The following is a 22,692-nucleotide window of genomic DNA, read 5'->3' on the forward strand; positions in this document are numbered from 1 at the left end:
TCACTGGAACAACATCTGACTGCTTCGTATGCACAGTCTGTGCTGCTGGGGAGCCACTCCTACCTCATAAGCCCATTCTTCTAGCATTATTTCCATTGTTATGCATTTTTGCCATCCTTCATCATTATCTGAAATGAACTGACATTAGTTTTGGCAGAAAAAAAAATTGGCAGAAAAAAAGCAGTTCAAATAAACCTATGTGAGCCTTCAAAAATATTTGATGCATTATTGAAAGAGAAAAACAGCTGTAAGAAAGTGTTTTATAGCTTACTGTGTAATCATAGAGACAAATATTCTACAAATCAGTGAATCTGCAATGGCAATATGATGAGGGCAGTCCCAAATGATGCTGGGTTGCTGTTACTCACAATTCTCATCTAAGCCTGTGGTTATTTTTAAGTTGTGTGATTTACCCTTAAACAGCCCTTAAATCAGGTTATTTTTCTGAATTCCCTGAGGTTAGCTGCTGCAATAGGGCATTTAGAAACATGGTCCTGCTTTTTTTCTGCAACTTCTCATTGTTTTCTGACCAAGAGAACCCTGAAGCTACAGATGAGGACTCAGTTTCTGGTTATGTGTAAAAGTAAATGACCGATTGAAAGGCTAGGTTGCTCAGTAAATAAGATGTTGGACTGGGTGAGTTTGATAATTGATTCTGTGAAATCTTCTTGTTTCCCAAACCAAATACACACATATATTTCCTTAGACAGAATAGTCATACCTTCTCAGCCCGTCTCCTTCTCTCTTTTACAAGCTGTTCTCCCTGTGATTGTGTGGTTTCAGCAATGCATACTCCACCTCTTCACTACTTTGGCTCTCTTTAATCCATAAACACTCTTCCTTCCTTGGTGGACTAAACTCCTGAAACATGTCCCAGTACAGAACTGATACCATTTGACCATGCTTTGGTTTACCACTCCATTCGTAAGCTGCAGCAGAGCAGCCACACTGGAATGCAATGCTCACTGCCACTGAAGCTAACCGCAGCTGGAAGCAAACTGTGGGTCACTCTTCCCCTTGCCTTCCCTTCATTTTTTGATGTATACTTTGGTATCAGCACAGCAGCTATTTTGTCTGAAGGAGACACGGAGTCACCATTAACGATATTCTCAAGAGGATACTGCTGTGGACTTCCCTGGACTTCTGGTATTTGCTATTAATGCATATTTCTGTAGCACTCACTTCCCTGTTGGCTGTGTTTGTGCAGGTCTCACAGGTTTCAAGTGAATGGATAATCTTATATAACAAGCAGTCCAGGACAAAGTGTGTACCATTGCAAAATCAAGAGACATATGTCTGCATTTAATTTTGTTAGGATAACAAGGATATCTATAGATTTTTAGAAGTAGTTGAATTTAGGTATTTGCATGTAACTACTGCCTAATCAAAAGACTGACAAAGCATGAGAGCATTTTACAGGCCACAAACAAAGCTGCTATCACATTATAGCAGCCATCACAGTGATTACTACCTTCTAATAAAATGTAGCCCACTGGAATATTTTATTTATGACTTGTGTTAAGCACATTTTTAAACCAGTTGGTGCTATTAAGTCATCTTGTTTAACTTCCTTCATACACCATGTAATTTCATTCTCCAACTCCAGTACTAAGATTTTGATATGGTAAAGACACTCAGATATGATTTGAAGGTACCAAGAGATGGTTATTCAATTACTCTCAGCTGTACTTTGTTCCAGAATTATTTGGTATTTTTTAATGTCTATTCTTTGTCTTATTTACTGAAATACCTATGAACTTTTGTCCTGGAATCCGACCTCATTATGCTAAGTTTCACAGACACATAGAACAAAAAGAAAGGGTGAGTGCTACAGTTGCCAATCTAGGTGATTATTCAAAGAAGTGCTAATCCCTTTATTTTGGCCAGAGTGCTATCCAAATTGACTCTGATTCTCTTGCAGGCTGTCTTGCTAGGCTTATATTTTCCTGTTCTTTTACTACACAAATTCAAGTTTTAGTAATTTGTTATTGTGATGCCAAATTGCTGTGGAAGAACTCTGATTAACTGCACTGATACAGTGAGTTTTGTCCAGAGTTACAGATTATATTTTGGGCAACACAAACTGCGTTATGGGGATATATTTCTATATATGCACTTACACACCTGGAGCTACAGTTTCATTACAATGAACGTAGGTGGTTGTGTTGCTGATATGTGAAAGCTGATGATTGGAGCATGCAGTTCATCCAGACAGTGCCAGTAGTAACACTTAAAAATCATTTTCATGGTCTTTGGGATAGAATTTGTCTTTGTTTGGGAAGGGAGGGGGTTAACTTGAAACGAACGAACGAACGAATGAATGAATGAAAGAAAGAGAAAGAAAGAGAAAGAAAGAAAGAAAGAAAGAAAGAAAGAAAGAAAGAGAAAGAAAAAGGAAGGAAGGAAGGAGGAAGGAAGGAAGGAAGGAAGGAAGGAAGGAAGGAAGGAAGAAAAAAGAAAGAAAAAGAAAGAAAAAGAAAGAAAGAAAGAAAGAAAGAAAGAAAGAAAAAGAAAGAAAGAAAAAATTCCAGCAAAGTAAAGCAGAAAATGTCCTTTGTTCCCACTTCAACACTGTATGCTGCAAGCACTCTTACGTCTTCTTCATAACTATGTAAATTTTGAACAGATAATCACAGCCCACTCGTCTACTGTTGATATTTCAGGCTCATTTCATTGTTATACATGTTAGTGATTTCACGACTGTTATATTATCTTTTGCAAATAGAGGTATTACTACGATAAATATGAAGGATTTTTTTGTAAGATGTAAAATTTCTATTTGGTCTTTACTTTATCTTCTACTGATATTTGAAATGTTGAGTTTAAAGGAATGATAGATTTTCTTTATAACCTTAAAAAATGCTGGGAATGTTTTCCTAGGTAAAGAAAGGTTGGTATTTGAAAGGTGGAAAAAAAGACTAATTTGCTCCTGGGAGAATTAATAAATTAAATACTGACTACACTCAGTTATGAAAGTTTTAAAGAGAAATGTATTTATTTTGCATACATTGAAATGAAATCTCTATGTGAATTGGGAACAAACCAGATTTTGAGCAGAATTTTCACACATTTTACATTGTCAATTACAAAACAGAATGAAAGAAATTAAATTCATAGTTTCAACTGAAGAAAAAAATCTGAAAAAAAATTGTTTGATTAAACCATTTCATTTAGATAAAACTGAAATTTTCTGATTTAATTTTCCATGTTTTTGTTATAAAGAATGTTAAAAATAAGATCTTCAAGAGATTTCTGAAAATGGCAAGCATTTTATTTTTCTTCTTTGGGGATTCTTACCTTTCCTTGAAGCATCTTCCTTTTGAAATATTTGCCAGTGGAAGAAGAAATACGTGTAGGATTTCTAGTGTGCTCAAGATACTAAAGAAATGCTAGAAGTGAAGCTTACAAAATACTAAATTTTAAAAGACTGCTAAACTCCAGCTCAGCTCTACCTGACAAAGTAGGTCAGTAGACCAGAGAACAACAGCAAGTTTATAAGCAAGTTCCAACAAAATATACAAGATAAACTGATTTGATCAATAATGTGACCCAACACAAACATAAGAACAGTGTTTTGAAATATCCCCCATCTTAATGGGAGTGACAGGAAGGGAGTAGTTTCCAGGTCTATCAGTGTAACACAGAATTGTGTTCTGCTGTTATATGTGCTGCTAAATAAGATTTGTTACTGCATAACTTCAGACTGAAATGATATGACATCATTCATTTGCCAGATAAACCATGTTGTGGACCAGTTTGTTCTCCAGATGATTTTCTTAAGATACATTGACAGCTTTTCAGTTAAACATTTTCAGGTAGCCAGACATATAATAGTAGTATTTAATTATAGCTGAATTCTTACAGATAGTTCAAACTGTTCTAGTGATTCCATAGTCGTGGAACCATGAAACTATAAAGTTGGAAAGGCCTTCAGGAGCTCATCCAGTCCAACATCCTGCACAGAGCAGCATCCAATATTCATTCAGAAGCACACAAGTATAAGCAGAGTCATTGTTTGTCTTCCCAGGTGTGCTACACTTGCATGTCTTTAGAAATGCCCGCATTTGCACATTTGTGTGCAACATGTCTGTTTAATTCCTCATCTCTTTTTTTTATTTTTATTTTTTGGCTAATTTCTGGGCTTCAAATGTGTAAAAATGATATTTTAGATTTGGTGAAGGGCAATTGTACTGAGAACCTATAAATAAAAGAGGTTTTGCTCTTTCCTCTCTCTCTTATCTTGAACTTATAGGTCCTTCAGCTTTGTCTTTTAGCAGTGGCCCTATTAAATTGTGGCCCAGAATGCTTGAAAAAACATGTTTCAAGAACTATTTCTGGTTCTGAATAATCTGGATTTTAAAACCTCTGAGCATTCAGTGTAAAAATGAAATCAAATTTCTGTGTGGGTTATTGTGAAAGAAAACCTTTGCCAGATGCCTCCTCCTTTTCTCATTCAGTTGCTTAATTTGAGTTTTTTGATCAATGACCTGGGCTGTCCCCAACTTTCTTTTTGTTTTGAATTTTCATAAACAGATTGGATATAGTTTTGTGGTAATGTCTGCTGAATGGGAAGCAATTACTGCTGGAGATCTAAATTAGCAAAGCTTTAAATCCTATTGAAGCAAGAGTGTAACCAACAACATTTGTGCTAATAGTTACCAAGACTCTTTTCTAAGTGTCATTTTTAGAACAGACTTCAGCACTTAAGAGTCTAAGTCTATATTTTGTCTGTCAAACCAGAAGTGTTCCATAAATGTCCTCAAATGAAACATACAAAGTAAACATACACTTCTACTTTGAGTGTTGTCTATATGCACATTTATGTTATGATGTGTTTTCATACAGCAATGGCTTGAGTCAGACTCTGTTTTGCCATGGATACACCTGGAAGATTGTCTTCATACTACATGGGTCCATGTCCATCAGCTCAGCTACTCCTCTGAATTGAAACACTTTACAAGTAAAGCAAAACATTTTTGAATGAACAAACAAACAAACAAACAAACAAAGTAACAACCCTTTTTGTCTATTATTTTGTTCACCACTTTTGGCTGTGGGCTGCTTTTTCTTTGGTTCTACTTTATATTCCTTTTCCCAGCTCTGTAAAACAATATGGAGGTTTCGTCCAGCTTGGACCACATAGGGCTTTTTTGTGCCCTTGTTGCCCATGTTACCTTGGGATTTCCATTCCAGTTGATTAATACTTTATTTTCATACTTCTGTCATGACCTTGTCAGTTTCTGCACATGGTTTCATAACCTGCCCCTCAAGGTTGGGTTTGGAATAGATATTCCAGTTGCTTTCTTTCAATTCTTGGGCATGAGCAGAAAGTGAACTTTACCTGCATAAGTGTTTCTTGGCTAGACTTTCTCTTCTTTTTGAATCCAGATAATCAAGAGGCTTTCAAATAGTCAAGAGGTTTGGCGCTTATATTGACTACTAGTCCATTTCTGTTTTCAGTGCTGGAGGAGACTGGTGACCCCCAAGGTATGTCAGGTCTTCTAAACCAATATTTAAAGTACTCTTGTACCTTCACTATGATAAGTTGGAAACATGAAGACCTTTGGCCCCTGATAGTCACTAGTAAAACTTAATAAAGCCAGGATTCTGAAGTTCTAGTTTGATTATTCATAGAACAAGTCCACTTATGTATTTTCTAGCATCCGTGTGGTTCAACAGCGAGAAATTTAAATGGCATATCCACCTCTCTGAAGAGATTGATCAGATGGAAAATATGTTATGTAAGGACTAGTTATGAGACCACAAAAACAGTTTTTCTCTAGTTTAAGCCATATCTGTATACATACTGAAATTGTAAGAATACGGTTGCAACATCAACTGCAGTTGTATCTACAGTGAACTTGCCTAGAAAATTCATGCTTACCGTAGTGTTGTTGCATATATGATGAAATAAGAATATGACATACATGAAGTGAGAAATAATATGTTTTATTAGAGCAGTCAATATTTCTTGTGTACATAGTGCTGGAAAGACACACATATTCCCCCTCCTGTTTTTCAGGCAGAAAAGAAGACAGTTTCCTTCAACCACAGAAGTGCTTGCATAAGAGCCTTAGACAAAATGCAGAAGAATGCAGAAGAACTACAGTCATTGGAAGTAACTTTTCTTTCTCCTTCACTACTCATCTAAATGCATTCACACTGTGGGTGCTCAAATCTACTTGATATACTTACTAATTACCTGAAGGTAAAACTCCTCTTATAGCTTCTTCTGAAAGACAGGGTGGGAGGACTGGTGTCATAACAGTCATTATTGTGTACATCCAGAAGCTATATTCCTATGGGATAATAATGTTGAAGAAGAAAAAGAGGAGTAAGACTCTGCTCTGAGTAAAGGGAAAAAATAAATCACAAAGGTTTTGATGAACTCTAGCAGTCTGGAAACTGTTCAGATCTTCAAGCTAGTTCTAACCCATACTGTGAACAATAGCATGGATTGTCATGGAGCGGTATTAGCTGAAGCTGTTCCTTCAGTAAGAGTATTTGAGATAGTCTCTCAGGGCACAAGGTATAATACTGCCAAGTATAATTTATGATTATATGTTGTTGGTTTCCTTCATTTTTGTAACTTTTCCAGTCTTGAAATTGACAAGTTAATCTTTTGCTTTTCTTGATTATGCTTTTGTTTTCACTTTAAAGCTTGTCTGGTGGAAAGACTGAATGTGGATAGAGCAGATAATGTTCTTACTTTACAGTATATGTAGGGACATGGTTACAAGCAACCATCTCCTCTGGTATTCATTATAATATATTGCAGATTATGTCTGGCATCTTTTCAGCTTCTCCTTCTGTAAACCTGTGCACCCTTCCAACAATGTAGTTTTCCCATATCTTAAATTACTTCAGTTAGTAAAGCAACTTTTTGTTCTTTCAGTTTCTTCCAGATGTCAAGATCTGTCACCTTCCATTGTATCAGTTGCCCTTTCATTTTCAACCAATTTTCTGATTCCTACAATTTCTCTTGGAGGGTGAAGCTCATCCTTCTTGCAGCTGGGCAAGTATCATGCATTAACCTGTACAGTTTCAGGTGTGACTTGCTTTAGCTAAGGTGATATAATTCATCTCACATGGGTAAGTCTGTGTCATTCGCCCATTTTATTTCATTTTTCACCCAGAAATATCAAGCAAAAATTGAGACTGAGGGTCATATATTCATATCCATTAATTCTCATCCTTAGTTCTCAAGGCGGAAGAAAGCAAAGCCCATGCTCCATGATATAACAGTTATGAACACCCAGTCTAGACATGTTTGCCTAAGTCTCCACTTCCCCAGACTTTGCTCTGGCAGTTACCACCAACTGTTAGCCTAGTAGGATAAATGAGCTTCTTTTGCCCATTTCATTGCAATTAACTTTTGGGAAAAAATTATGACTATTTCTTCCAAGGTCTAGCCAGCAACTACAGCATTGTTATTTGTGACATGGAGTATGGCAAAAATGACTTTACTGATGAGTTGGTCCAATGAATTTCAGATTTCAAGACTTTCAATGATAAGCAGTCTTCAGCAGAGTCAACTCTTTTGATGCAGCTGCCCTACTGAACTACTTAGTATCATTGTTTCCTGTTCCTCTAATTCTATTATCCTTGTCATGTGAGGAGCAGTTTAATAACAAATGTGGTAGCAGAACACAGGGGATATATGAATCCTTACATTCCAGCCACAGGTTGCCTGATACTTAAGTCTCTCTGCTGTCTACACACTGAATTTGCCAAAATCATGAAGCAGAACCATCCTGCTACATTCCTTTCACACTTTGTTTTATGTAAGGTATGAAAGACACCAAACCCTTGTGCTATTTGTAACTTGTTAGCACAAAAGTAAATGCAGTTAAACAAGATGACTGAGGAAGCAGGGAACATCAAAACTGCTGGGTGAGAGAAGCCTGAAAAAAATCCGTCCTAATCAATGTTTCTGGACTAGTGCCCTTTCTCCAAGTGTGTAGCAGCTGGCAGTGACTCTGTAGGTTGAAATAAACACTGCAGTCTTCTCTGCATTCTTAGGAATGGTTCTCCCATTCTGTTTCCTCCATAGCTCAGCATTGAGTGAGGACCATGCTGTAGGCAGGCAGCTTGTTCCTCTCAGGTATTTCCCAGGCTGTACTTCTGTCACTGCCTTTTCCACTCTGCATTCAAAAAGTTCCACAGAGCTGAGCTTGCCCTTGAAGAAAGGAGCAATTCCCCCCTTTCTTCTCCTTTACGGAAGTTTCAATCTGATTCAGAGCACTGGGGCCAAAGTGAGATAAACTTAAGACCTTCTTCTTGGTTGCCACCCATGCAACCTCTTTAACATAACGGGAAAAATACACTGGATTTATACAATAAACTTGAAACAAGCTATCTTTTGCAACCACAACAATATAGGAACAAAGTGCTCTAAAATAAGGAACATTTAAATATCTACTTGCATTTAAGAAGGTTTTATCACATCATATAGTAGTTGAGTTTTGGCCACTACTATCTCATCTGTTCTGGGAGAGATTGGTTTGTGCTTTTCAACATTAAGGACACTTATTCTCTAATCTAAACACTTTCCTTTTAGGCTTCACAATGGCCAGGGTTTAGTATCAAATAAAAGTTCTTTCATTTTGATTTTCTACAGCACCAACGGTCTTCAACAAGGTGCTGTTAGTCATAACAGCTTATCTTGTATGGGTTGGGCTGAACCTGTTTTCTGATATGGTAAACTCCCTGAACACAGAACTAGAAAGAGACCAAGCCGATTAGTCTCTGTAAATCATTCTGCAAATTTAGACCTCTGGAGGAATGGTCAAAACTAAATCATATCATGTGAAGTCCTTAGAATTCAAACACTCTCCAGGGCATTTTGTTTTAAAGCCACAAAGTGTAGGCTGTCATAGCAGGTGACAGATTATGGCCTGATGTGGTATTATCAGTGTAGAGACACACTTCCCTCTTCAAGCAAAGTCTTTTGGAGCTCAGACTACTTTGACAGACCCAGTGAGACACTTCTCAGTCCATCACATCAGCTAGGCAGCTCTCTGGAATTCTGGGCACAGCTTCTTCAAGGACTGTGTTGTCCTTGGGTGCCCCAGGATGACAGCACACAGAAGAGCAATTCTGTTATCCCTACTTGAGTCAAATGCTACTAGACTATCTCCTTCACCTTCAAATCAATGTGATTACTGAGAGCTTTGAATCACCCAAAAAGTGAACATTCTTTCTGACTTCTCATGACAGAAAGAGAAATTACTAATACACCAACACAGATTCTTTGAGATGTTTTCCAGATGACTTGACTCATTCGTTTTTTTTTCCCTTTTCCCCTAAAGCTCTCACAGACCTCTGCTTTAACACTTTACAGTTGAGAGGGACACAGAAAAAAAAAAAAAAAAAAAAGTAGTATATATTCAGACTTTTAAAATCTGAAAAATATTATTTTTTTTTTAAATAAGGTATATACGCAACTATATACCCTATCTTATATAGCGTGAAAATACATCTCAATAATATTGCTTCATAATTTCACCTTAATAATACTTTTCTAATTATTCTAAATTGCTTGGGGATTTTAAAATCTAAGGAATCTTAATGTTTTCTTGCCATTAGGAAAATAAGGTAGAAAAATTGCTCTTCCAGTCTTTTTTCTCTGATGCTGTCTGCTAGTCTGTAAATTCTTTAACTTAGATACTGTCATCATGCTTCCACAGCATCTAGCTTCTGCCTCCATTGGGGCTTTTAAATGCTGAGCTAATACAATAAAACGAGTGTAGTTTGAAGTATCTTATTCTGCAACTGCAGAATATTTTCTTTAGCTTTCTTCTGTTTTCTGAATTTTAGGTAGCAGAAATTAATGTTTGTTTTTCCCAATCAACATGGGAAGCAGGAAAGTCATCAGCTGTCATCAGCTGTTGCTATTAATTTTAACTTTAGTAGTAAGTCATAAGAAATTTACGTCTCCCATATTTAGGCAGAATCTTATGTATGTCCATAAAGAAGTGGATAAATTGAACTGTTCACATCTACTTATATAGTGGATATATTTGTATGTCTACTACTGTGTTCCAAAGTGAAATCAGTGCTCACAGACTCTTAGAGTGGTAGTTTTATAGTCCGACAATGTGAGCAACTTTTAGAACCAAATGCAAAACTATTTGTTCAAATTAACTTTCTCTCAATAAGTATTTTAGACAATGTTTTGATTTAACTATGAAACTGATGAGACAACAATGGTGGTAAGAGCGGGTGCTTTCTGAATAGGCAAACATGTTTCCTAGTATACAAACGTGTCTGCATCTTTTCCTGTGAAATGACAAACAAAATTCTGTGTTTCAGTATTATTTGCTTATTAAACTGTGTTGAAATTATCATATAAAATAGGAGTTGTTAATATGTCAGGATTTTTGGTATTGAACAAGAAATCAGTTAGCATAATATACAAAATCTCCTTTTAACCAAATGTGAGAAGTATGGCTTTTTCAATAACCTGTCGAAACATACAGCTGAAAGGGAAAAAGCTGTAAAATTGAACCAGGACACCAGAGCTTTAGGGAATTTGCGTTTATCTTGAATGCCCCCAGCCAAGCAACATTCCTGAGAATTAAGGCCAGAAAAGGCAAGAAAATGTTTCAGTTAGTCAGTGCTAGATACAGATATTCTGCCCCAGCCAGCCCTACTTCTCTGTTTGTTCACTGGATAAGGAAGGAAGCATGTTCATGGTTCAGAGCTATGAATTCTCACTAGACAGCTGGCTACAGCCTATCAGCTCTTAGCAGGCCACACAAATGAGTCTGGAGCAGTGTACAACCTCCAGGCAGTATTTTGTATTGGCCTGGCTTAGGTTGAGTCTGTGCTCAATCTTCAGAATCTTTTGATTGCTCCAATGCTACTGATTACACAAATAGCATGAGAGCAAGAACAAATAAATATAAATAAATTTAAAATGCCCTTGCAGTTGTCTCACACATTTCTCCAGTTCTCCCAAATAAGTTTTGAGGAAAAAAAAAAAAAGAAAAAAGAAAAAAAAGGGAAAAAAAAGGAAAAAAAAGAGAAAAAAAAAGAGAAGAAGGGAAGGGAAGGGAAAGGAAGGGAAGGGAAGGGAAGGGAAGGGAAGGGAAGGGAAGGGAAGGGAAGGGAAGGGAAGGGAAGGGAAGGGAAGGGAAGGGAAGGGAAGGGAAGGGAAGGGAAGGGAAGGGAAGGGAAGGGAAGGGAAGGGAAGGGAAGGGAAGGGAAGGGAAGGGAAGGGAAGGGAAGGGAAGGGAAGGGAAGGGAAGGAAAGGGAAGGAAAGGAAAGGAAAGGAAAGGAAAGGAAAGGAAAGGAAAGGAAAGGAAAGGAAAGGAAAGGAAAGGAAAGGAAAGGAAAGGAAAGGAAAGGAAAGGAAAGGAAAGGAAAGGAAAGGAAAGGAAAGGAAAGGAAAGGAAAGGAAAGGAAAGGAAAGGAAAGGAAAGGAAAGGAAAGGAAAGGAAAGGAAAGGAAAGGAAGAAAAAGAAAAAGAAAAGAAAAAAGAAAAGAAAAGACAAAAGAAAAGAAAAGAAAAGACAAAAGAAAAGAAAAGAAAAGAAAAGAAAAGAAAAGAAAAGAAAAGAAAAGAAAAGAAAAGACAAAAGAAAAAGGAAAGAAAAGATCTCTCAGGTATCCAGTCCATTTTACTGGAGAAATCTGTAAACCTGTGGCACCGAAACCTGCAACTCCATATTATATAAATGTACTTATATTGCTCTCCAAAATCAGCTCCTGGTCTCCTTAGCAACACAGACTGCAAAGAGCTCACCAGCCTGGTGTTCTGCTGCCTGTGCAAGCTTCCAAGTCAACTGGAAGATTTTTGGTTTGGGATTCAGAACTTCCCTTAAACCAGTTCAAATTGCTGGTAAGGGAGATTCTTCTTTTGCAGAAATTTTCATAAAAGCTGCATTTCTTTGGAATATATAAGCAATGAACCAGTAGGCATTTCTGAGAAAAACAGAAAATTCATGGTAGTTGAATGAAAAGCCATCGATTTATTGCCTTTCTCATTCCTTATCATATGCCTCATAATCATAGAACAAGACATTTTTATGCTGAAACTCTTTTCTTTAACATAGCTTCCCCTAATAACTTATTCACCTAAGGATACAAGAATACATGCAATAATAACTCCATTTCATTCTCAAAGGTTCTAGAAAGTAACACATTTTTCTTGTACACTTAGACAGAAATGTGAGAAATATTATTTTTCATCCCACCTGTCAGTGCTTGTGAGGTGTTATCATAGGACTAATGGTTACATAAGACTATCTTAGCTGACTTCAGCCATTGAATTTTTAAATTGGTTCTGGAAATTAATTTAAAAAAAAAATCCTTCCACAGTCATTTCTAGTTAGATTGAGGTTTTGTTTGTTTGTCTTTCTATTTTATTTTTTGGCTTTTAAACTTAATTTTCATGCTAGGTCTGTACACACTCAAAGTAGCAGTAATTTCATTTAGATTTAAGACTGAGATAGTTCCACTTCATCAGTTGCCACAGCATTCCACTGCATGTCACCAAATTGATGAGGAAATCACTAATGAAGGCAACACCACATGTGTTAACAGTCAAATATTATGTTACTCAAAACATCTACAGGCCTCTTGATTCATTTGCACAGTGCTGAGGACCAAGGGAGGGAATAGAAGGACAGTCAGCCTCTCAGGTCGGGTGGCCCTGAGCTGTAAACTCCAGGATCCTGTTGTTGAGTCCAAAATAGCCTCGTGGGAAAAGTGATACAGCAGTGAGATCACTGTGTGCTTCTAGACAATTTCCTTTTTCCTATATATTTAAATACACAGGGAATAATCCCTCTAATAAAATGAGGCCCACAACATGAAGATGGGCAAAGGTTCAACTGAAGGGAAAGAAAAATATGTTCTTGTACTGCTGGATTTTCCTGTCTGAATGAGTGGGGAATAGTTTTGTGGCTCGCTTGCTGGAAAGCTGTGGGACCTGGAAGAAGGGATAAGCACATGTCAGACAGACTTAGTCAAATCATGAACTTCCCCCAGCAAAGGAAGTCAAGATGGTTTTGTTTTCCTTTGTGGGTTTAAATTGTAGGAAGGAACCTTAAAGATCTTTGATGGAAGCCTTTGAACAGACAAGCTATACTGCCTGATTGTGCTGGTAGTGCCAGGTTAGACACGTCTCCACGCCTGGGGTCTGTGAATATGCCCTGTTTGTACACTATGTACTCTGACTTCTCCACAGCAAAACACGGCTGGGTCTATCACTGCTTTATTAGCATTTCTGCTCCAGAGCAACGCAAAACCACCAGCCCCAGAAAAAAATCCATTTAATTAGATTTTCCCACCACATCTGCTCAGATCCAAGGGACTTGCTGAACACTGTGCTGCCTCCAGGTAATGTAGGGGAAGGGCTTCTCCAGTCTGTACCAAACTCCTGCTGGGAGGGATTTACTCATATTACTGTAATGCTCTCTAAAATAAACTCTAGGCTGACAAAAAGCAGCTGCAAGTGAACAACAATTTTGGTTTCTGATGAAAACCTGAATGACTAGATTGTATGTGGGGTATGATTTTAAACAAAAGTATATCATGTATATAGCTTGTGCCTAACTTCAGTTGTCTTAAGGTAAAACTGGACATGAAATACACACAAATGATTTTGCAAATAGATTTTGATAGCTGTGTCATTTACGTGATATGTAGTACCTTGAACACAGCAGCACGTTCTATTTTTCACTGTTCATCTGTAAATAAAGCTTAGTTAAACCATCTCAAATTGAAACAAGTAAGCTCTTTGATTCATATTTTCCCCTCTATTCCTCAGAATGAATTCAGAATAGGAGAAGTGGTTTCCAGATCTGTCGCTGCAAGCTAAATCAAAACCAGAAGTAAGAAATATAGGAAGATTTTCCCTTCTGTGTACTGTTTCTTTCCCAGTCACTTTTACCAGCCTTCTTTTGCACAGCAATGCTATTCTTGACCTCAAAGTAATTTATTTTCCAGAGAAAAGCTATGCCAGTCAAAAACATGGAGAAATTTTGAAATACAGCAAATTAATATTTAATCCATGTTATCTTATCAATAATTTTTTGAAAATGATTGTTTGATAGAGAGATCTGCTTGTTTTCATTTCCCAATTTATGTTTTACAAATGATTTTAGCTCATCCTTCATTCACTTCAGATAGATAGCTGGTTACAAAATGAGGCAAGTCCTGATTTAATTGTCCTTTCCTTATGCAAAATACTAGTTATGGATAATTATTTGGCTTGGTAGTAAGTGGTGGCTAAATGTATTATTCTACTAAATAATTTATTGATTAAAAAGAGAGTATTTGAGCAATTCAAATTGGCTTTCTGTTTTCAGTCTGCTTATGAATGAATTTATTTTGCGTCTGATGTTTATGGATGGACAACAAAAAAACAGACAGTACCTGAAATTATTTTGGGCAATTTAATGTAGATAATAGGTTCGGACAAATCACTATATATGGCCAACAACACAAAGAACTACCTGAATTTAAGAGTATCCCCAAAACATGTAGAAAAAGAGTTAGGTTTTTCTCTGTATAATTAAAATCTACACTGTAAATGTATACACACATGGGATTAGAGTCACATTTCCATTTGATACTTTACCTCTGGCATTTCCTGACTTTGGGGTACTTAACTGTACAATTTTCACATTTTCCCAACTTGGTGTTTTTACTTTTTTGAATGGAATCTTTATTTGTGCTGGAGACAGATAATGATCAAACATCTGCTTGTGGATACACTGGTCATGTACCAGCCAACCGCTTGCACGCGTCACCAGGAACACCCAGTTTTTGAGTCTTGAGACACCAGCCCTTACTCACTGCACTCTACTTTCCCATGAAAAGACTGCATGTATTCCTTCCAGCAGAGGGCAGTGGAATGGTAGATGCGTCTGTATGAAACAGTATCTCAGTGTAATTTAAGAGTGAAAACTCAAACATTCGCTGAAAAAAGCTTGAAATGAAGTAGATAATAAACAAGAGAGATAATTTGCATTATCCCTTCAGGCATAATGTGATTTTGCTTTGGCTTTATTCCAAGAAGTACAGAGGAGACCTTTTGATTAACAATTGTAACAATTGTATGCCACTATTAAAAAAAAAAAAAACCACTCTAGCTCTTAAGAATTAATAAAATGTGAATTTCTGGTACATAAATAATGTATTCTGAATGCCTTACTCACAAAAAGCCTCATTTTTTGTGTGTTTCAGTTTAAGGTGTATCTTTTTGACAAATATTTTTTGTCTTAAGGAAAAAATTAGCTTAGCATTTTATGCCGAAGCAATAGAACCCATTAAGATTTTTGTCCACAGTACCATATCTAACAAAAAACTATGCAGACACATAAGGGATCCATGTCTCATAATACTCATTATTATATACTGCTCCATTTCAGATTTCTGACCTTTGCAAAGCTGAAAATGTTATCAAAATTGTAAGATCCTGTGACAGGTCAGAAATCACATGGCTTGAGACTGCAATTGCATGGTTGTGATTTAGTAACTCTCTTGAATAAGAAAGACTGAAAGCCTTTATTGATAGCTATGAATTAGTTTTTTTTTTCATTGCATTTTTGTGTAGAATGTCCACTCTGAGTGTTTGAAGCTCAATGTCTGAAATTTAGCAGCTTTGCTGGTATATGCCTAAAGACAGAAGCAAATTCTAACTGAACAGGCTTCTTACTCACATGAAGGATGAACTTCTGTTCTCTTAGATCTTCCTCTAGAAGTCTGTTAAATGCAACTGCTCCTTCTTATAGCTGTCTTAAAGTGAAAGAACAGCAGAATTTTCACAGCGATTGACAGAAACCTTTAAGTAAAGGAATGCTACAACCAGTAACAAAATTAATGATAATGCTTGAAGAGAAAATATATATAATAGCTGATTGTATCCCCATTTTCTGTTCTCTTCCAGATTGCAGGTGCATAATCTAGTTCATTTAACACAGAATCTCATTTTTTAAAATGTTTTATCGATTAAATTTAATCCAGACAGTTTGTGCAGTAAAATCTTCTAGATAATACAATCATCTTGAAAAGTTAAGATGGAAGAGGGGCAATATTTAATCTAAAATAAAAAAGATATATTGACATAACATTGAATTTTCTGTTTGTTTTTTTGTTTGTTTTGTTTTGTTTTTATTTTTTTCTCCAAGGTCAGTATAATACAGAATTACTTTATTCCACATACTCATTACTGCTCAGCTAAAACAGTTGCTAGTTTAGGGTGATACACTGTGTTGGTCTATGCCTAAAATGTGATAACTCCAATGACCATATACTATAAATATTATATGTCATTTCATACTATGATTCCCACTAGAATTACCAATATGAAACTCTTTTTCATTGTTTTGTATGTTTGCTTTTTTGTACTTTTAAAAAAGTGTGTGGGCAATAATATTTCATAACCTCTTTTTTCCTTTTCACTTTGTATTTGTGTGAAAGAGATGTATGGCAATGAGTGACCAGGGCCAGGAGAAAATTATTAAGTGAATTGTAGATGTGAATGTAAAAATTCTAGCTGTGCATAAGCCAGGTTCTGAGCTAAACTCATGAAATGCATTTCAGTTTTAAGATATTATGGTAAGCAAAGAATCAAATTTCCAATTCCAGCTATTTACTTTATATAAACATCCTGGCTGCAAATTAACCACAGAAATGTTGGATGAAATCATGTTTTTCATCTAAATGTACAATGAATATCTAGCCAAAGGAAGTATGTTGTTCTTTACTGGTACCTCTCAAAATTCTTAGTGCATTTTCTTTCTGTTTTGTTTTGCTTGCCTTATATTTTCAGTGATCCATAAACATTAGCCTTTGATATACACCAGCCTTTCTACTAAGGTAGCTCTGGAGCAATAGATTGAGCCTCCTATTAAGTAAATAAATCTGCTCTTAACTTCCAGAATTATAAATAACACCAGGAATGTCAGGGCAACCTTGGGGATAAGCCAAGACTTAGCACAGCTGCTATGACCTTGCATGTCAGCATCTTAGCCTTTATCAGCATTTGATTGTGTACAACATGGAGTATCTTGGGTTTTGCATTAATTTAATTGTATTTTAGCAACATACTAGGAAAATAAAAAAATAAAAATAAAAATAAAAATAAAAATAAAAGAAAAAGAGAACATTTCCAGGCTGTATGATGTTTCCTAGGAGTTTTGCATGGGATGTATCTGACAAATAATTCATTATGATGGGAGTTATATTAATTTCCTATGATAAAAAGTAAGCACTGTAGCCGTATTGTAAGCTTCTGTGAGCTGAAGCCACTATGCTTGCAATAAGAGTTTATCTCCTCTGACATAGGACACAGAGCCAGAGAAGAAGCTTTGCTTGAATAATGAGAGTTTTGTAAGAACTAATCCTCTTCTCACTGCAGTTCTGTACTTCAATTAAGTGTTCTTTAATGAATGTCTAATTTTAAATATGTAATTAGTCAGAGTGAGAACAATAGACCTACCTGTGCTTAATTTCCTTTATGTGTCAAAGCTTTACTGTCTTCGGCAGCAGTATAATCAGTTTCTACAGTGCAGTAGTTACTGGATAAAAACTAACTTAGGTCCTCAATGAAAGACTGAATTCAACTTTTCTTTTACAGTTCACTAAGGCTTTCTGAATACTTTTTATTAGGTATATGTTTACTTGTGTTGCCTTTGGACTTCTCAAAAACTGGGCCAGAAACATCAAGATGCTTCTCCTAATAAGTCTACTGGGTTCAATTATTCCAAGTAGTAGAAATCACATTGCTTTAATTTTACAGCCCTTGAGATTTTTATGAACCAAACCACTGAACTTTTGGAGTCAAGATATTCAGTAATTTGAAAATTACTGCTAAGATGTACATATCATTCTGTCTTTGATTTTTATCATTGTTGATCTGATTTCAGTCACATTTGATGGTATTTTTACCTGCTCTGACCACTTTATGATAACATTGATACTCTTGCTGGGTGCACTGTTTGTGTGGTGCTTAGCTGCCGGCCAGGTTAAACCACAACAAATACACATCTAGCTGTTATGTAAAGACTGGAAATACTGACCAACCATCAAATTCTTCTATGTTAACAGCAATATGAATTCAAGGTGACCTCCATAGAAGTTCAAGATGGTATCCAGAGAATTCTCTGCTTTCCATATCAAAAATTTTTTATTTATTTTTTTTTTCTGGTGAAGAGGATAAGTGTTCCTTCAGTTGCTTTATGTAGAAATATGTGCTTCACACACTGCATTTCAGTCTAGAATTCTGGCTGTAGCATATTTGCCAAAATTCACAATCTGAGTCTAAATTCTAAATTATAATAAGGACATATAATTAGTTCAGTTAGAGATGCCAACAACTTTTGGATACATAAAAACCTGTTTTTCAATAAAATTCCCTCTCATGACTGCTGAAGGACTCATCAAAGAAAGAGAGGCTTAATTCAATATGTTTGAAATGCCTGTAATGTTATAGATCCTAAAGCAATATCTACAGTACGAATTTCTATAGACTGCTCTGCAAAGAAATATTAGCCTCTGAAAATTTAGCAATGCAATGGCTCTACCATTGTTTCCCAGGAACACTATGATGCTATTTACCAAAGTATTTTCTCACAGTGTATATAAGCTAAAGAATCTGTTAATGTTTTGAATTATACACGTGGTTTAGCTTTACCTTTGATTTTTCTAATGGTCATAGGTCTGATTAAAGGAAGAGAAAATGCTCCTTATGCTCTTTTTAATAAATTACACTTTCTACTGTTTCAGCTTAAATGGGAACTAAAGGAAATGTTATGTTCCATTATCTTTTAATTATATGCAAAGTCTCTGAAGTTAAAATTTTAGGAGACTTCATTACAAAGCACACTTTTCTAGTACTTTCACCACATTTTCTTTTCTCAGGCTCTGCCTGAAGGTGAATTTGTGTAGAATCCATTTAGCTATTCATGTTTTGAGTTATAAAAATACAAAAAGCCCATTTCCTTCACCAAGGGAAGTTTTCTTTCATTTTTCTTTCTCTCACTCCTCTCCTATCCTATCCCTTATTCCTTCAACACACACGTTCAGGGAGTGACTTGAAATGCTGGTGTGTCCAAACACAGTATTTACTGAGAAAGACCTGCTTTCAGCAACCTGAAAGGGCAAAGGTAAAAAACCTTGGAAGTTACCAAGAGTAAGAATGTATCAAATGCTATTCATATCTGTGTGGGCAAGGAACCAAGGAGAAATGTGTGCTCTGTGAATATTTGTGCTAGTAAAACTTAAATGCACAAATATATGCCTAAAGGTATACTTTAAAAGTACATTACTATGAATGAAATAAATGTACTTAACATTTTGCCTTCCCAAAGAAGCGTAAGGCTTTCCCAGTCTCTAATGAGAAGTATGCCACTGAAGCAAGTGCACTGCTTTGCATTACAGGTGGTTGTTCAGGTACAAGTATAGCAAGGATATGAGTCTATCGGAGCAGGAAAATAGCATTTTATGCTAATCTTACATGTACACATCTGACTGTACCTTGTCAAGCCAGGCAGACACTTATTCAGTTATCTGCTTATTTTTGTCCCTGTATGTTTTGATTTTGCCACCTAGTTCTGCAGCAGAAAGGAGACCTTTGACAATAGAGCAGCCCATGGAAAGACAAAACTGACAAAGAAAGATGAAAGGAAAAAGAATCCAGTGAAGTGTAACTTTGCAACACGTCCTTTCCCTGGGAAGATGAGAAGCTGCGTTTCAGCCTTTGTTTGCTTACCAAGTGCCTGCTCATTGACTAACAGGAACATGTGCACAGTAGGTGCCCAACCCCAGAAGTGCCACAGCGTGTGCAGTGCAGAAGAGGTGATGAGGTTCTTCTTCTCCTTCGTCTGGGTGCTTCAAACAGTGGAGCTAATTCAGCACAGACAGAGCAGCTGAACATGACATCCCTAATGCACTGTGGCCTAGCAGGTTAATAGTACAACAAAACTACATTATTTGTCCACCCACTTTTCCTGCACATTAAATGGGGAGATAATGAGTAATTAGTTGTGGTCTGTTTGGAAAAATGAGCTGTTTGTTCAGCATTTTGAAATCATAAATCAATATATACTGCAAATGTGATGTGCTGCCTACAACTTCATTCAACAGAGAGCAGCATTGGACAGGAAAAAATGTTGTCTCTCCATGGCTCTTAATGCTGCCCTCTGCAGAACCTGGTATTGGGGGTGACTTCCGAGAATTTGTTTTGAGAACAAATGTGATGGAAGAAGGCTTATTCACCACCTTCTATGGGCAAAGTGAGCAAAACCTAATGAAACAAGAGGGAAATAAAAATGGTGATCGCCTGGATCAGTTTGACTTCCATGGAGATGACTATTCAGTTAGCAATCTGGTGACGCAAGTATTTCCTTTGGCACTCCAAGGTTCTCTCCAGGCATGTCAAACAGTATTTTCAGACAAGCCTTTTAAACAAATTTTGTCTCTTTATGGGGCTCTTTCTTGGGGTTTCTTCAAATACTGGCTTTAGAATCCAAGGAATTTTTGGAAGAAATCCACTTCTCTAGCTGACACTGTTGAACCAAATAAGCCCATGCATTCCCTGAGGTAGGTTACAGCAGCTTTCAGGGCTCCCTGATTCAGTAGTTTCCTTCAGCCTTTTGAGAGGTACAGCATTTCTGAGCTCTGTTCAGCCCTGCCAGTACTCTGTATTTCTGGTGGTCTCCTTCACCACTCCAGGGATCTTCCCAGGGGTACTTTGAAAACAGGGAAGATTTACCACTCATAGGACTGCAGCTGGTATCAAGAGGCTGCAGGGAAAAAAAAGAAAAAAAAAAAAAGACAAATAATGTTCCCTGCATTCACATTTTGCCAGCACTGTTTAACTGTTTATACAGATGTAAATAGTTCTACTCAATAACTGACAAGTCCTAACAAATCTATGTATCAGTATTTCTGAGATATAGTCACAAGAAGCTGTAATTAGGTTTCAATTTTCAGGATTTACTCTGACTTTTTATTTTCTGCTTAAAATGTAAGCATAACACTCCAACTTAAGGGGTTAAAGCAGTCTTTATAGTGAATGTAGAGCATATACTGATCTGTGTGATTTTGTAATTGTAATTTTGAATACAATAATGTTACCTTTTTTTTTCCTTTGGCTTGCAATAGTGTATGTGCTTGGAGGGAGGGTGACCAAGATGGAAATTCACTTATATGCAGTGCACCACACCTTGCCCAAAATACATGGATGACTGTTACAATATCGTAGTTATCCATAACCGAGAAAGAAAGAGGGAGAGAGTGTTTTTTTGTTTGTTTGTTTTGTTTTGTTTTGTTTTGTTTTAAATCAAGGTCAGGCATTTTTATTTTCAAAAATTCCTTGTGAGTTCAGAAGACACATTTTTATTTATAGTACGTTTTAGCTTTGTCTTCTACACCATGTGACCTACACTAAGGAGACACCAGCAAGCTTCACAGCAAAATGGAAGGGATAAAAAGAGGCTGGTTATGCAGGAACAGCTGCTTGTTTTCAGCAGCATCACTTGAGAGTTTTTCACATTCTCCTTCTCCGCCTCTCCCCAAATGTTCAGCCTGCTGTGTGCAAGCTGGGTGTTTACAGTTCAGGACTATGGAGGAGGAGGAAATATTTTGCCTATTGTTCAGTGACGTCAATGGCTTCGCTCCCAGTCACTTGAGGGACGCTGGTGCTTAGCAAATGTCAGTACACTGCTGCTACTGCATGTGCCTTACAGCTTGCTTGCAGGAATTTAAGGTCTCTCCTCCAAGATAGATCCAGTTGGTGGATGAGGCAGGTGTGAAGGGCAAACAGTGATAGCCACTGAAAGCTCTTTCTGCTGCTTTTTGCATGGGAAAGCACTAGGTGACAGTTTTTATTGTGGCATTAATATAGAATATTTATTAACATTAAATGCTGCATTTAGTGTGAAAACTGTCTTTTATCCTGCACCAAGTCCTTCCCTCTAATAATCTTTCTCTGTTTTAAATCAAGGTTCTAAAAATAGCACAAAAGACATTGAGAATTTTATAAATCATCAAGATAAATAGTTATCTCAATGTCTGACTGTATTCAGAACTTTTCTGATGTGTTCTCATCATGTATTTTGTTACCAGATGTTGATAACTGAACTGAAAATGTATGTTGCTTGAGATTTTTTAAGCTTGGAGCCAATTTTTTAATGCAGGATTTCTGAGAGTGAAATATAGCTACAGCTGATGTTCTTAAAGGGACTGCTATTGGAAAGCCTCTCTTACACCACTTATTTTGCATTAAAACCCATTTGAAATTATTTTGGTGAACTTTGTTGCCTATATTTGTAATTGAAAAATGCATATCTACAGCCGTTGTGTATATATGTGGGAAACTTGGGTTTTAGAAAGCACTGAGAAATTGTTATTTGGTGTCACTGCCTTAGCTGTTCACATTAGATTTTTGTAGTTGAAATTGAAGTGATTGGTTTAAAAAAAAAATGACCCATAACATATTTAAATAGAGCTGTGGCTCTGGATGGGATCAAAAGTTCAGCCTAATAATTATTTTTACGTGAGATGCTAGTTTTGTTTCATATTAATGAAATAAGCACAGTAAAAACTTCAAGTGTTTGGAGGGTTGATTTAAGCTTGCAGTGCTATGTAGCAGTTTGTTGATAACTTTTAGGTAAAGGGAGAACATAAATTGATGCGGCCATTTTGTAGGGCAAAAATGGGAAGGCTAAGGGCAG

The 22,692-nt window shown here is 36.6% G+C and overlaps 1 long non-coding RNA gene across 2 annotated transcripts in view; it reads left to right on the plus strand.

The window, feature by feature from the left end:
- Positions 1-22,254, plus strand: part of LOC118244171 (uncharacterized) — a 40,892-nt gene extending 18,638 nt beyond the window's left edge. The window contains exons 1-4 of one of the 2 annotated variants that reach the window (XR_004777480.2): positions 1,036-1,146; positions 5,389-5,487; positions 6,023-6,208; positions 19,568-22,254. This is a non-coding gene — a long non-coding RNA (uncharacterized LOC118244171). Of the gene's footprint in view, positions 1-1,035; positions 1,147-5,388; positions 5,488-6,022; positions 6,209-19,567 lie in introns of those variants that run through there. The other variant, XR_007708114.1, reaches the window with a different exon arrangement.
- The last annotated feature ends 438 nt before the right edge of the window (positions 22,255-22,692 follow it).

Source organism: Cygnus atratus, chromosome 3, assembly GCF_013377495.2.
Source record: "Cygnus atratus isolate AKBS03 ecotype Queensland, Australia chromosome 3, CAtr_DNAZoo_HiC_assembly, whole genome shotgun sequence".
Taxonomy (NCBI): Eukaryota; Metazoa; Chordata; class Aves; order Anseriformes; family Anatidae; genus Cygnus; species Cygnus atratus.